This window comes from Micrasema longulum, unplaced genomic scaffold, assembly GCF_059751315.1.
Source record: "Micrasema longulum isolate JH-2025_06_02 unplaced genomic scaffold, ASM5975131v1 h1tg000259l, whole genome shotgun sequence".
Lineage (NCBI taxonomy): Eukaryota > Metazoa > Arthropoda > Insecta > Trichoptera > Brachycentridae > Micrasema > Micrasema longulum.
In genome coordinates, this window is record NW_028277463.1 from 391,407 (window position 1) to 408,237 (window position 16,831).

Consider the following 16,831-nt stretch of genomic DNA (forward strand, 5'->3'; position numbering starts at 1 on the left):
AAAAATAACACTTTCACAACATACATATCACCATACATATTATGCAGAGCAAAAACATCATTAGAAAATACAAAGCTTATCAACATGTAAAACATGATTCAAAGAAAAACATTTGATGTACGTGAAATAATTAAATAATAAATACTTATGACACCACACTGTGTACATGAAAAAATGTATTTACAGGCCGTTTAAACATCGTCCAAAGTTTAATCTAACTTCAAGTATTGAATACTTGTTGACCCAACCAGTAAACAACCCGCCAATAAAGGGAGAAAAATGGAGATAAATATTTTAGAAATGAAAATTTCGCGCATTTCCCCTATTGTCGTGGATAAATCAATTCGAAATTCTTTATACTGAGCGTCACAATATTTCCATACCTCAAGTTCCTGTAACCGACCGACTTGAATATAAAAAGCTCATAATAAATCGACGCTGAAACCTTTACTGAAACTCAGAAGAAACGTATTCCTGAAAAACATTTCCCCACTTTTAATAAAACGGAAACTTTCATAAATTTTCAAAAGGCAATATAAAGTTGTAAAAATTTGTGTCCCATCAGCGTGTAAAGGAGTTTTATAAAAAGGGAACTTAATAAATGTTCAATATTTGGAGTAATTGAAAAATCTTTTAGCAACTCTCATGACTAGGGATGTCGAAACTAATAAACTCTGAAAATAAATTATGAATTATTATGCATGTACTCGATATATGTTTAATACCATGCCACCAGAAGCTGAAATCTGATATTTATTAAATCTTCTAAGAGCAACTTTTGTTTTTTGCTCCAACGTCCAGAATGTGTAGATTAATCAATTCGTCACACAACTTAGGGAATATATTTTTTTTAAACATTTTTAAAGTAATAAAGATCTTTGAAATACAGTACAGTAATATTTTTTTTTTCCAATTATCAGTAGCATCAAAATGTTTTTTAAGTTTTTAATTTTGAATTCCCACAAAAACAGTGATTCCATTGGCCACGCCCCTAATACGTCACGATTCATGTTTTTTTGTTCCTGGATTATAAAATTTGTTTAGAACATTATCACGAATCTTGCTGTCACAACAATTAAGATCAAACACGTTGCGTTTTTCTAGCAAAGTATTTTTATTCAATTTATTTTTTACATCTTTGTATAAAAAAAAACATTTTTCCACAATATCAATATTATTTTTGAAAATACAATTAAATATTTTAAATCCATTTCATATATTTTTATAGGGATTCGTGGTATGCGATATTTTCCTATTCTTTGGGATAGACCTTCCGGCTTTTCGTAGCTTTCTTTTCCACTTGAACAGTATGGGATGAGAATGGATTGCCATGATTAAGCTCTAAGTTTTATATGTTTATCATGTTTATCCATATATTAAATACCATTATTTTATCGCCCTTGTTTGCCTTTGTTACATAGTTTGATGTTCTTTTCGTTCAGTTTCTTGTTTATATGTGTGTTTCTTTATATAACTGTTGTAAATGGCTAAGGCCGTATATGTAATAAATGTATAAATAATAAGCACTAATTCTTGGCACCCGATAACAAACTGTTTAAATAGCAATTTTTAGGACGCATATTTTATTTTTGTGTTTTTTGTAGAATTAATTTGTTCGTACGTTTGCTTTTTCTGAATAAAGTTTTATAAGATTTCGCATTTAAAAAATATTCATAAATATAAGAAAGTTAACAAGTCCTTAAATTTTTGGTAAATACCAAGTAATGCATTTGAATTTTGGAGTTGGTTTGATTTTACAAATTTAACAAATTAGCCATTTACGTACTGTAAACTTCTACAGTCAAGGTAAGATTAGTTTAGAAGAGTTCTTGTTATGTTTTTATTTTAATCATTGAAATGTCAATTGACTGTTTTTAAGCCAATTAAAAAATATATTACAACCAGAAATGCAGTTATGTAAACGAAGTTTTATACGTAATCTAAATAAATAATGATCTTTTATTCGACGGAATAATTTTATATCAGGAGACTTTTTTACGTACCAAACGAAAAGTTTTAAATAACAACAACTGGTTTCAGCGAATTGGAAAAAAAATATTTGAACTCATTTGTTTTAATTTGGTGAAAAACTATGTGATCTGAATAACTAGATTTATTTAAGGAAAAAAATATGCATAGGACTGCTCAAAATGAAGGGAATCATCCACTGGTGAATACTTTTATTTAAGCGTGTTCACCATTCTCAGACGTATTTAGTTAATTAATAATTTTACTGTTTTTTAAAAGCCCAATGGTCTTTTACAAATATAAACATTGATAAATTAGGGTTACAAAAAAAACATTTATTCAAAAAAACATCAAGAAAAAAGTTTGAATGAATTTTTAGAAGTAAAAAATAATAATGACGTCTTTTATTTATTTATTTAGTAATTAATTTATGAAAAAATACATCATTAGGTTATAATGTATTTCATACTGGGAAATCCCGTGCCGGAGAATACATTTCACAATTTTTTTGACAGAGAACATTCTTATTTTATTTTTATGTATGATTGTATACGTGGGAACACAATAGAATTCAGAACAAAATATGTTTTTTTCAATTTACATACTTTTAGTCAAAGAACTATTTAAAACCATAAAGTTCAGTCAACAAAATGTACTAAGAGTCTGTCGGCCATTCCATCAAACTTGACATTGTAGAGCGTCGTCTCTGTTGCACGATTCAAATTCGAATCACAGCAGGGTTGTCGATGTTTTTATACTTATAATTGTTAGCATTATAAATAACATTATAAGTAACTTTAAACATTTTTATAACCGATGACTAAAGAGGTGTCAAACGTTTGAGAAGACGTGATCGTTTATTTTTGTTCGATTTTGTTCGATTTACAAATTAATACGGTATTTTTAGATTAACAAATTGTTAGGAACAAAAAAGCCTAATTAGAGGGTGATAATGGAGAGTTACGGAAAACCCCATACAATTAAAAGAGGTAGGTAGATTAATATTTGATCAATTTTAAAAATCCCAAATCAGCAATTATTTGTAAAAAATCGAAACTGAATTTATTTTAATTACTTTAACAAGGATTTAATTTGATAATTGCTTATTTGGGATTTCAATTCGATAGTTTATTTCATTGAGAGTAAATTTAAAATTGTCCCAACCATCCTTAAAAACGCTTAACAACCACTGGCGGTCATTGCACGTGACACGTATATGACAAAGACGAAGCTCTCCAAAGCCAAATATAGCCGAAGGTATCTTTCTAAATACCGACGTACGATATATATTGCCGGGTACAGTACATACATTTTACAAACTCTTTGACAAATAACATAATTTTTTTAATTTAATTAATATCGTTAGTATAAAATTCAGAACGTAAAATATATTTAATAGAATTTAAAAGTTTCATGACAAAAAGCTTTTTTTTTTTAATTTGATAAATATGCTTAAATATGTATTTACTTTTTTTTTTCCTCTTGTTCCCGTTATTTATTGCTTTGCTTATGCATACAAAGATTTTTTTCCTGGTATGTATATTTTGTGCAATAGTTATTTTTCACGGGTCTGAGTCCATTCCTTCGTTGATTTTTTTCATTTTTGTAACTATGGTCTTCAGAGAGTCTATGTATCTTTCGGCAGTGGCTTCATTTTTTACTACTTCCTCTGGGTTTTCAAAAATTTGGCCGTATTGTGCGCACATTTGTATGCAGTTTAACTTCTCGGCGTCAAACATAAGACAATCTTATATGCTAATATATTACAACAGACATAAATAACATTTTATAGAAGGGTATATAGAAGTCAAGGCATCCACAGGGCTTATGACCTGTCATTGACTGGTTTAAGTAGCCACTTTACACTTTGTGTAACATTCATGATTCTGCCTGTATTTGAACATCTATATTCCTTCGACTATCCATCTGTTGAGGTTTTCAAAGTTAAAGAGCTGAAACCTTTATTGTTGAGGGTTAGATTCATCTAATTGTATTATTGATTGCATAAAAAAAAACCATGAAATTAACCAAGATTTTTCTCTACCAAACCTGAATGTTTTTAATATTCGTCTTTTCCACAAACAATTTGGGGTCTTTCCGTCATACGTTAGATCCTGTATCAAGTAAATGAACACATTTTGAATACACAACTCAACAGCCCCAAAACTACTATGATAAATTCTCTTCTTTAAGAATACAAATTCTTGTTATATCCCCATCTAGGGCATTTGATTAATGATATAAATACGTTGAGCAGACCTTCCAGGGACGACGTTTTATATATTATACTCTTCAAACTTATGATTTCTAAGGCACGCACAGTTTTATGGACTTGTAATTTGTTTACTTCTAGAATCGCCCCATCCTACGCATTTTAGTTTTTCATTTTTCATCCAGGAAACGTTCATTTCGCTTTGATGGATGAGACAATTCATATCTTAAAATTGTTTTGCAAACTTATCCCAACTAACGTATTGCAATATAGATGAATACTGCCTTACAAAAGAGTACCTATGTAGCAGTGGCGAATGATGTTTTTATTTACCGGTAAGCTATAAAAAAAATCAAATATTTGTACCTGCATATTAGGTACATAATCTAATGTATGTAAGTAATATAGACTATAAGTTGATATTTTTATTTGGTTTTGTGTGATTCGACAACTCTCATCCATGAAATCCACTCAAACGATGTAACTTTGTGATATAATATATTATAAAGATATATTATCCATTATTTTGATACATCACTGATTAAAAAATAAATAAATAATACCACTATGAATTCAGTCGATATTAGGTATTCAATTAAAATGTCAACTGGCTGCATTGTTCTAGTAATTAATTGTGCTAAAAACGGCCGCGTGGAGCGCTAAATGTCCTGCAATATGACGCATGAAAGTAATTTTAGTCTTATGTCAAAAGTACAATCTTTTAAAAAAAGAGTCTTTAAGAAACAATGTTTGAAATACTGTTTTCCAAATCAAGAATCTTCAAATAATTTGTGTAATCTGCAAGTTTAGTTTAGGAGAAAAAACCCGCACTGGAGTAAGACATTCAAAATATAGTATACTTATTTTTATGAAAAAATAAGCTGGAATAATCAGCTAGTTTCTTGGCTCACATGCGCATAGAAGTAAGCAACCATTTGTTTTTTTTTAAATATTTTATTTTTTTTAAATTTCTTTGTTTTAAATATTTTTTAAATATGCTAATATGTCTTCTTGCCCATACTGTTTATCGTGGTTTTGGATGTGATAGGGTTTTAAAAACAACCTGTATAGATTTTATTTGAAATTTATAACTTACGGATTACATTCATTTAACTAATTTTTTTTTTCGATTTACATTCTTTTGTTAATGATAATATTTTTAACATCTTTTGTAAAGGTTGTCTGAGTCTTTTGTTTAGTTTTCTCTTGTGGTTTATTGTATAATTTCAGTCTCTGGTATATTTGTCTCGTTTTAGAATATTGTTGATATATTCATTAGATAATATGTATCTAGTGAATAAATCAAATACTAGACCTACATATTTACTTTTATAATGCAACGCTGGAATTACAATTTCGTACCTGGCATGTATAATTACTAGAAATTAAATGAAATATACTTGAACGTGGTCCTAAGCAAATTAAAAAATTATATAACTATTCATAGAGAAGCACGGAACAGCTAAAGCAGCGTGGTTAGTGAGCTGTAATCTCACAACTTTGGGTTGCGGTGATGATATTTTATGTACAATCATTGTGACGGTAATAATAATCCATCCCCGGGGATCGTAATAATATGAACTAGTTTTGTTAAACGAGAGATATTGTATCTTAGTACAAAGCCTTTCCTTACAAACACTGGAACAAGCCCCGGTAGAAACCATAACAAAAACGGGGTGAAATGGAGAGTGCCTACCCAATCGAATTAATTGATTTGTCGTATTTTGTTATCTATTAAGGACTATTTTAGATGAGGGTTTATTGAATTATATATGTCGATATTATTTAGTTGCGACAAATTTATTTAGTCTGATTTGTACTTCGAGTAATAATACGCCTTTGGCAAATAAAATAGAGTCGCCCATACGGAAAAAAAACATTCTAAGATGAACCACAAAGCAGCTACAATTTACAGCAATACAACGGGCCGTGGGTACTCAGTTCGAGAATTTCAAGCGCAAACCGAAACCGTTCATTACACATTTGTTGTTAAACTAAAAACCAAATATTTGAAAAGCTTATATTTTGTGCGATAAAGTTAAAAGGGTTTTTTTTTCTTTTTTTTTCAATTACCAAAAGCATACGAAAATTAAAATATGAGTTATCAAGTTCTATTGAATTTGTTGGCCTCGTGGTGGAATGGTCAGCGCGTTTGCCTACCATGCAAGAGGTCTCGGGTTCAATTCCCGACATGGTTGACATGAAATACTTTTTTTTTCAAAAGGTATTTTTTCACTAGAGTATTTCATAGTCCCTGAACTGATACCTGAAGCGTAAAACTGATCATCTTACCTTCATGTAACATAAATGATTAAGATACGCTACGATGGTGTATTAATTCAGTGCCCTATGCACCATTAGGTGCGGAAAGGGAGTGATGATGATTGAACTGCATAAAATGCAGTTCGTCAGCAGGTGCTTATAATTCTAATAAATATACACATAATCATATCTCTTTAAGTCTATAACATATAAAAACACGTATTACTATAGAAAAAAAAAATATTCCCATGTACATTGAAAAAATAAAAATAAATAAAAAATTGAGCATATTCTACATTTTTGGTAAATTGTACTCTAGTGTTCTTTTCCCGTATTTATTATTGAATTTAGGGAGAGCTTGTCCATCTACACTAGTGAACCGAGTGTTAAATACATGCTCCAATTTATTTCTATATTCAGATAGAAACGCATGCTGAGAAAGTAGCTTAGACCATAAAAAAGCACTAACGGATAAAATATTTACAGATTTATACAATAAAGATATTGGAATATCGTGTCGCTGACAGTACAATTTTTTTTCAATTAATAATTTGACCATTGAATTTTGTAAGTTGTGAACAAGGTTTATGTTTGTATTACTGGAAAAAGCCTATGAAGTTAAAGCGTATCCTTTAATCGATTCTGAAAGTGACAAATAAATTATTCTTAAAGTACTATCAGGTATTGATTGATTCGGTGTTTATTTTGTTGAACTAAATATTTAAACTTATAATTAGAAATCAAACACTGATTTGAGTCTACTGAACACTTCATTTTATTTTTACAAATATAAACATATAAAAATAAAAACTTCGTGACAATTGTTTCGCCTTATTAGGGCATTTTCAAACGAATGTGAAAATTATTTGGATTGAATGTCCTTATTATATAGTAGTCCGTACTATATAGTTATATAATTCAAAGTACTTAAGTAGAAAATAAAAATAATCTTATGAACTATAGCATGTACATTAATCATAATTGAGGGAAAAACCAATGGTTAAGGGCGAGGCTAAGTGTTTAATAGGTAATAGGGAAATTAGGTATTTATATTTGAATTTCGGGGGAAATATAACAAAGTAAGTATTTATTGATATACAAGTATGTATTGTGAGATAATTAATGAAGCTTTATAGTTTTGTAAATTTAGATAATTGCTGTCGAAAAAATATCAATAATATTATAATAGGTTACTGTTCATTTTAATTTTAAAACATGATTGAAATATTATGAGGAAATTTATATAAACATAAATGTATTATTATACAATATTTCTATTTTTAAGAATTTTTTATCAAAATATATAAATGCAACAAAAACATATTTAAATAGACTGTTATTCTTCACTTTGTTCCTTTTTGTACACGCTTATATGACGCGTAATTAATAGATGAATCATGTTTCAATTGCATTTATATATTTTGATAAGAAATTCTTAAAAATAGAAATATTGTATTGTAATACATTTATGTTCATATGAATTTCCTCATAATATTTCAATCATGTTTTAAAATTAAAATGAACAGCAACCTATTATAAAATTATTGATATTTTTTCGACAACAATTATCTAAATTTACAAAATTATACAGCTTTATCAATTATCTCACAATACATACTTGTATGTCAATTAATACTTACTTTGTTATATTTTCCCCGAAATTCAAATATAAATACCTAAATTCCCCATTACCTATTAAACACTTAGCCTCACCCTAACCATTGGTTTTTCCCTCAATTATGATTAATGTACATGCTATAGTTCATAAGATTATTTTTATTTTCTACTTAAGTACCTTGAATTATATAACTATATAAGGACTATCAATCCAAATAATCTTTACATTCGTTTAAAAAGCGCTAATAAAGCGAAACAATTGTCACGAAGTTTTTATTTTTATATGTTTATATTTGTTAAAATAAAATAAAGTATTCAGTAGACTCAAATAAGTGTTTGATTTCTAATCATAAGTACTATCAGGTACATAATATTTCAGTATACACATTTTATTTCAGTATACTAAATTTTTCTACTCTTCTTAGGTCTTCTTAGCATTGATAATCAAACTTACATCATGTGACCATCTTCGTAGTTGTATAAAATCATCCAATAACTGTTTCTCAGCAGTGGCTAAATTATTATGTGACATCACCAGTGAATTAGGAAATATCACTTTTTTTGAAGTAATAACGGTCTATGAAATAGTGCAGAGTAAAACACATTTTTTTAAATACTTGCCAGTATTAGTAGCATGTAAGTAGTAAGAAAAATGTTTGCAATTGGTTGCTGCACATCGATGGGGACAAAGATGTCAATTTTTTTAAATGATACTCTTATTTTGTTTTTTTTAAAACTACTATATTTTACTATTATTTTGTTGATTTTAATGATACCACTATTTTGTATATTTGATTATGTGTGATTCTTAATTTTGTATAATTTATATTTTAAAAATTATTTCTGATAATCTTTTTTGCATTGTATTCTTTGGAATTTGATTATTTATTACATTCACCTTATTTTTCTAGATTCTATGTCATAATAATTTGATCTATTTACTTTTACGATGTATTTTTATTATTATTTATTGTGGCTTGACACGGGCATAGCGTAAAAAGCCTTAATAAGTTCATAAATATTAAATTTTGTAATTTTGAATGAATAAATAAATACAAAACATTTTTAAATTTATAATTTCAATTCCCGCGAAAACGGTCATTGCATTGGCCACGCTCCTAATACGTCACGAGTCATGTTAATTTTGAATGTTACAGTTAAAAATATTCTAGAACATCGTCACGAATCTATACGTCACTTTTATCATTGCCAAACACGTCGCGTTTCTCTAGGGACATGTTTTTTTAATAAAATCATTATTGAAGTTTTGTATGAAAACATTTCTCCACAAAATTCATATTGATTTTGCAAAAACAATTAATTTTCCAATTCATATGTTTTAATCGGTATTTGAAGGTATATTTACGTTTCATTACTCTAAGGATTTGAACATAACCAACATGTATAATTATTATGTTTAGATCAATACAAATTGGTGGATATTTGTCAACAACTCAACAATATTATAGGTGATATATAATGTGTACTGCCAAATATTTGTAGACACACACTTTTTTTGACTTTCTGGATAATGGTCCTTAAATTAAATTAGTCCTCCCCCTCCAAGCCCAGGTATTTTAAGTATCGGGCTATTAAGTAGCGGGCGAGCGCTCTAACAACCTCCGGGCCGCGATTACGATGGGAAGTTAAGGACTTCATACTTTCACCATAACGGTATAGATGAAGATAAATTCTCCCAAACGATTACGAAGATACACTTCTGACCCCCTACTTTCAATTTTTGGGTAGGTACATCGGTATGTAATAAGAGGACGCGTACGCCAGGGGTTCACATATCTACGCCCTTAAAAGGCACACCTTCATTATGATGTCACAGTTAAAGATACACTTTTCGGAGCGATCATAAAGATACACCACCAAACCTTTATCTTTAAGTTTTGAGGCAGGTACATCGGTATGTACGGATGGCTCTAATATCTCACGGTACACATAACTACGCATTAAAAATGACAATCATTTTGTTCCTCCGAGCAACTTTTGCATTAATTACGATTTATCAAGAATTTTAATCGTTCTGTGATGGGATTTTTTTCTTAAAAGCCCATTTAAAATACGAAAGAAAAATAAGTCAATATTGAAGAATTTTATTGAAAATTTATTGACAGTCCAAGAACCTGAAGTACCGTAGTTTAAAAAACGTTTAGAATCTATATATTGCGTTTACCCTGCCAGAAATTGAACCCAGAGCCGAAATAATTAGAGGCACTACAAGTAGGCGGATTTCTCTGCTCATGATTTCTTTATTTGGGATTTTTACATAAAAACAGTCCATTTTGTCGAAAAAATTTTTTCAGAGTTCTGCTTCTATTTCACAAGTAGATCTGTATTCTTCATCCTTGACGCAGATAAGATAAGAATACTAGTGTTCATAAATATGTTTTTTTCTTTAGTAGTTTTTACTTCTGACAGTATTTTCTTTTTTTAAAGTATATTAGGAATGAATGGATGTGTTAAAAAAACAACGGTTAAACGTAAGCTTATAACAGCATATTTGTTATCAGCACGTTGGTTTTCTTATTTTGTTTAACTTCTACTGTGGTAAATGCGTACAGTGTAATTTGCAAGCTTATTTTTTTTAATTAATTTTTTTGACCAGAGGCCAGAAAGCTCAATTACAGGCTTGAGAAAAATTACATAAAATTTTTTGTTCTAATCTGATGTTGAACCAAGAACCTTCAGCGCGTGGTTCTAGCGTCTTCACCGCTACACAACGGAGACCTAGGTGTATATGTATGTGTAATTACTGTCCTGACGACAAGACGGGTACGTCTTGAAACCTTTAGACATTGAAAATTCGGTATGTGGTAATATACAATTATTTTCTAACATTTAATATCACGTTTTCAATTAATAAATGAACAATTTTCTCATTAAGGTTATTCCTAAAACGTTTTTTTGTATTTAAAACCGATGTAATAATTACTGTCAGAATACTCCGAAATGTTCTATTTTTCTCGCAATAAGAATTTAAATATTCTCTTGGCAATTCCATACACAATAAATCTTTCTAAGCGATCATTTATCTAAAGCGTTACAACGGAAACAAGTCCTAAAAGCCGTACGTTTTGTATTGATTATGTGAATATATTCCCTTGTATGGCTGTGTCGGAAACATAAATTATTTCAAAAGACGCCCTTACAATTTTTACGGAATTTCAAATTCAATTGCTAGGTTCACCTTTAAAGATACGTGTTCACTTTTACATCACAATATGATCGCACGTTAAAAATGAAATATATGAAAATGAACCATTCCGTAGATTGTTAAAAAAATATTTCAATAGATTGCTGGTGTTCAGTGTCATTCATTATGCCCCAGATACATGGACACTGAGGTCTAAGAAATGTGTGAGGATTGACGCATTTGAAATGTGGCCTTGGAGACTGCTGTTGCGTGTATATTAGTTACTACACACCAGGGGCGCGCGGTGAAGTTTTAATAAGAGAACCAATCAATATGTAGGTAGTTAATATGTAGGCGTCCATCATAAATCCTCTAATAAATGTATAAAAAATAATACTTAGACTGATGCTTCGATGTCCAACCACTTTTCTATTTAGGACATTGTTCCAATTTATGAAGGTACCAGACAATTTTTTTTGGAGTCATTAACACATTTCTGGTCATGCGGTTACAAAATGAGATCTCATCAGAATACTCATACGAGGTTTTCCTGTAATTTGGTTTATTCAATACCAAAAACACGTACGATTTTTTCTCAGAGAAATTTCCTTTTTCTCGCCCCAATAATGTTTAGTGTCCTATATGAACATATTCAGTTCTCCAAAACGAAAGCCATTTTCAAAAGAGGTGTACAAGTTTGGATTGTTTTCAAGGGAAGAGATCATTGCAGGAGACTGCTGCGAGAAATTGCATCGATTTATATATTATTAAGCGTGTTGTCCAGATGTTTATTTTAATATATTTTTATAAAATAATGTATATTTTTGGAATTGTTTAATAATATGCATGCTTACACTTTCCGTTGTGTTGTATTCCAACTCAACACAGGGCTCTTGGTTTCGTAGAGTTAGGGATAAGTTATTATTTTTTTGTGAAATATGTATTTGTATGAATAGCTTGCCCACCACATACCGCACCCAGCATCTGAGGACATAAGTCTCCTTGGCGGTGCCCACATACACGAAAAATTTGCTCGTTGTCAAACGAGAAAAGCTGCCTGAAAGAGCTCTCTGAAATCTGGTAACCTTAGCATCTTTGTGCTGAAAGAAAGCAATCCAGAAGTACAAAATATGTACTTCATTAGATTGAGAAGAGAGGGAAGTGAATTTTTTACTGACTCGGATTAAATTGATTGAACATAATCAATTTGCCGAAATGATTACAAAACTTTTTAAAAGCCTTGAAATTCTTTTTGGAAGCCACCAGATCTGTATATCTGACAGGACCTATAACAGGGCCACGGATAATAGCAAGAAGCTCCATTCGGTAATCATAGAGAAGGAGAAAGGGACAAGAGAACAGTATGTGTTCAGAAGATTGGTTAGGATATCGGCAGCAGCACGAAGGGGAGTCAACAATATTAAAAACAAATATTTTTCGATTAAATATACCATGACCTGATAAAAACTGCGTAGTCCAGTGATCGGGGATGACCAAGAAGATTCTAAGCGCTGACGGATTGAAGAAAAAAAAAAGATAGGTAACCATCTCCTAAGGGGAAGCTTCTCATCGCGATTGCCAAGCATTAAGAAAAGCATTTAAAGTCTTTTTTTATTGGATTAATACATTCCTTTGTTTGAATAAATAAAATTGAAGAAAAAAAACCCAAATTGGTACATAATAATATCACTACCCCTTAGAAGTCGATCAATTGTCAAAAAAAAGTCAACCAACCACACACGATATAAATAACTGCAAATAATTTTGTGGCATTTTTATGTTTTTATAAAAATTCAGTCAAACAAAGTTACAAATAAGCTAGTTAAAAAACAATTTTTTGACGAAAAAGAATTTGTCAGTATACGAACAAGAAAAAAAATCAGTTTATTTTTACTAATGTTTTAACTAAATTCCACCTTTTATTGTAAATTTCTACTACTCCATCAAAATACCAACTTCGCACTGGTGCGGCGCGACCTCCCGGCCGTATGGCGTTAAAACTAGATGAAGATATTTCTTCATCTAGTTTTGTACTGTATTCAGTCTCAAGTCGTACAAAAAAAAATCGAGCTGCAGATATTGCTTCCATCCCTGGTAAGAATCTCAGTCAGCGCATAGATCCAAATTCCGGGTTTTGTGAAGAAGAGAAATTCATATTTGGTCCCTTCGTTCTTTGCTTGTGTTTGATTCTAGATCAGCCAGAAGCGCCAGTACGCCCATGCCCGCGCTGACAAATAGATGCACATGGAAAATGCATTTATATATATTAAGATTTTTTGTAAGGCGATTGTTTATTTATTTATTTATAAGTGTAGGACACTCATATACATACAAAAAAAATTGTGTACACTTAAGACAATAATTAAAATTAAGTTAAATATAACAAATGTAAAAGATAAGAAATGAAAAATATATATACAATTATAAAATTAATTGAATATCTGCTTCTCTCTATATTTCTATGATTTTTGACTTAAATATACATACATTGTCATAAATAATATCAGCCTCGGTAAATTAATTGTTATATTGCTCGCATATTCTAGATATATTTGATTGCTTTCAATAGTTTGTAGGCGCATTGTTAAACGGAACATTTTCTCTCGTTGGTCTAGATGGCACACGGAATGGAAGTATTTAAGTGGATTAGGGGAATCAATTTTATTATTTATTTTTCATCTGAAAATAACTGGTCTAACATTATTCTTCAATTTTTAAGAGAGTTTATTCTATAGTAATGCATACTTTCAGCATAGTTAGAGAATTAACATATTACAACAGAGATAAAGAACATTAAAGATAAGGGAATATAGAAGTCTAGGCATCTACAGGGCTAATGACCTGTCAATGGCTGGTTTAAGTAGCCACTTTACACACTGCGTAACATTCTACATTTTGCCCATATTTGAACATTTATATATATATATATATACATATATTTTTATTTTTTTGCATTACAACAGGCCAGTTGACCCAATTACAGTGATGAATTACATCACAGAACACCCAGGCTTGAGTGAAATCACATTTAATTTTTGTGTTTTCACCGGAAATCGCACCCGGAACCTTCCGTGTGTGAGTCAAGCGTCTTGACCACTACACCACGGAGGCCGCCTTCAATTCTTTCATATGTTGAGGTTTGTGAAGTAAAAAAGCTAAAACCTTTATTTATTTATGTGTAAAGTGGCCACTAAAACCAGCCATTGACATGTCATAAGCCCTGTAGATGCCTAGACTTCTATATTATCTTCTCTTTAATGTTCTTCATCTCTGTTGTAATATGTTACAGCTCCCCAGGGAGTTGAATCCAGTTCTTGTCCACAAAAAATGGACAAACTCAAAATATTGTTGATAAGTTAAGATTCAACCGGTAGCCGACCTTTTTAAGGAATTTTAGTTTGACCCTTTCTGGTCTATTAATACTCACATTATAGAAAGGTGATCAAATAGGAGTATAGTATTCTAGCTGGGGACGAACAAATGTTTTAAAAAGAGTTTTTTTGTTTTTTAAAACTCCTTCGCATTTTATCTAAATTATTAACAAAATTGATGTAATATTATTTGTTTATAGAAACCTAAATGTAGAGTATTATGACTGATAACTAATTTACTATTAATTGGTTAAATTTAATGGAAGCAATGGTTATGCGTTCTATGGACGCACCACGCACGGGGTAAATGGTTATCCGCACAATGCGAGCAGCGAACCCTCCTTAGAGCACATTCTTAGAGTAGGGGTGGACAGTCCGGAGCGACAGATCATGCTTGGTATTGTTAATGGTATACGAGTAATGGGACCTTTACAAATGAGGTGGACCGGTGTAATCAAGAGTTACAGATGCAACAGTCTACGAGAATGGCGGAGAAACGTGAAGAATGAGAAAGACTCGTCCGGGAGTTCGGTTGTCATAAGCATAAAATTAAAATTAAACTGAATACGTGTTATTATTATTATAATAAAAATGCAATTCCACCAGTAAATATCAGTAGAAAAAGGGAATACATTAAAAATAGTTTATTGAAGATATTAAATCCATAATTCAATATTTAAGTATTTAATTCAAAATTCATCACAATATAAAAATATCGTCTTCTGGCTGCATCTAATAGTAATATAAAATGAATTTTCTTACCGATCGCAATGGTCAGCGTGTTATAAAATCATCCCTCAGATCCTTATTTGGATCCCGTGATTAGACCTGAAAAAAAAATTAAGACACGTTTAACAAAACATTAAAAATTCAATACGTATTCATTGGAATTCAAATAATTACTTATATTTCATAATTTTTTTATTAGTTACTTATGATTAAACACAATTTAATATTGACAATTAATTTCTTAACATTACTTATCTCAGCGATAATAATAGAATGCCAACTGTGGATTAAACTAATGAGTTTTCCTGACATTTAAAAGGACATTCCACGTACCTTTGAAAATTCACTAAAAGTTGTGTACACACTGTTTGTTTACCATAAAAATAAATAAATAAGTGATATAATAGCAGAAAAATCATATTTTTGAAATATAAACCTTATATAATATAAGCAAGGGAAAAAATAACGCAACAAAAAAAAGCTCCTGAAGTGATTTCACAAAAATCTCGCTATTAAAATTATCCGTAAAATTAATGATAAAAACATTTTATTCAATTTACAATTTCGAGTACCACAAAACTCTCTTATCCATGACGATAAATTGTATTTAAGTCCGTCGTTCATAATAAAACCAGAAATAAGACAGTGGGTACTCAACCCTTGAATCTTTATCTCGACATAGATGTCGGGAGGGATTGTATTTCTTGTATCTTTCATTCTATTGTGTACATAATAGAGTCGAGACATACGAGAGGCGCTTACTAGAGCGATTATTATGATTAACGACCTCAGTACTCTGAAATTTCAGACAGGACAATAAAGGGACTTGAAATCAAATGACGGGTGTCATATTCGGCTTATGAGACAAAGTAAGAAATGATGAAAAGAAAAGAACCTAAAACTATATCTTTTAAATCCCACCATCTATTAAAACAATAAAAAACGAGAAAATGATCGAAAAGGCTATAAAAAAATGGATTGTGGAGCTAGGTAGAAGTAAAATGGATTGTCTTATTCGTCCAAACCAATATTGAATTAACTGTTCCACAAGTTTATGTTATGATTTTTTTCTTTCATTGTGCGTTTTGTAATATAAATAATACAGATGTACATAAATACATAGAGTTTAAAACTGTCTGAACATTTAGTTTACTATCCCTGTTTAAAGTAAGTCTTTTTTATTTGTTCCAAATGTAAAAATATTTTTAAAAAGTATATTGTTAAGTATCCTCGGCACGGGGAACCCCAGTGAGGTCACAGTATTTTAATTATTTATTATAGTTTATAATGAAAAAAATATGAATAAATAAATGCAATGTGTTGATTTTTTAGCTATCCTAACTAAGGTGCTAAGGGCACTGCTTATCTTTTCATAGATTATTCTAATAAGCTAAGAATTACTTATAATATACAAAGTTATTTTTAGTTTATGACTGTTAGTTAGAGGATAAAACACGAGAGTCTAGTTTCTGCCGTTTTGAAGATAAAAATGCAGTAATTATTGCAATCAGATTTTTTATACGTAAA

General features: G+C 30.3%; 1 protein-coding gene across 2 annotated transcripts in view; it reads right to left on the minus strand.

Annotated features, from left to right (window-relative positions):
• LOC148283165 (uncharacterized) overlaps nt 1-15,411 on the minus strand; it is a 334,091-nt gene extending 318,680 nt beyond the window's left edge. For both annotated transcript variants that reach the window (XM_088223929.1, XM_088223930.1), the window contains exon 1: nt 15,338-15,411. The gene's annotated coding sequence lies outside the window, so the exon portion shown is untranslated. The remainder of the gene's footprint in view (nt 1-15,337) is intronic.
• Between the last annotated feature and the right edge of the window lie 1,420 nt (nt 15,412-16,831).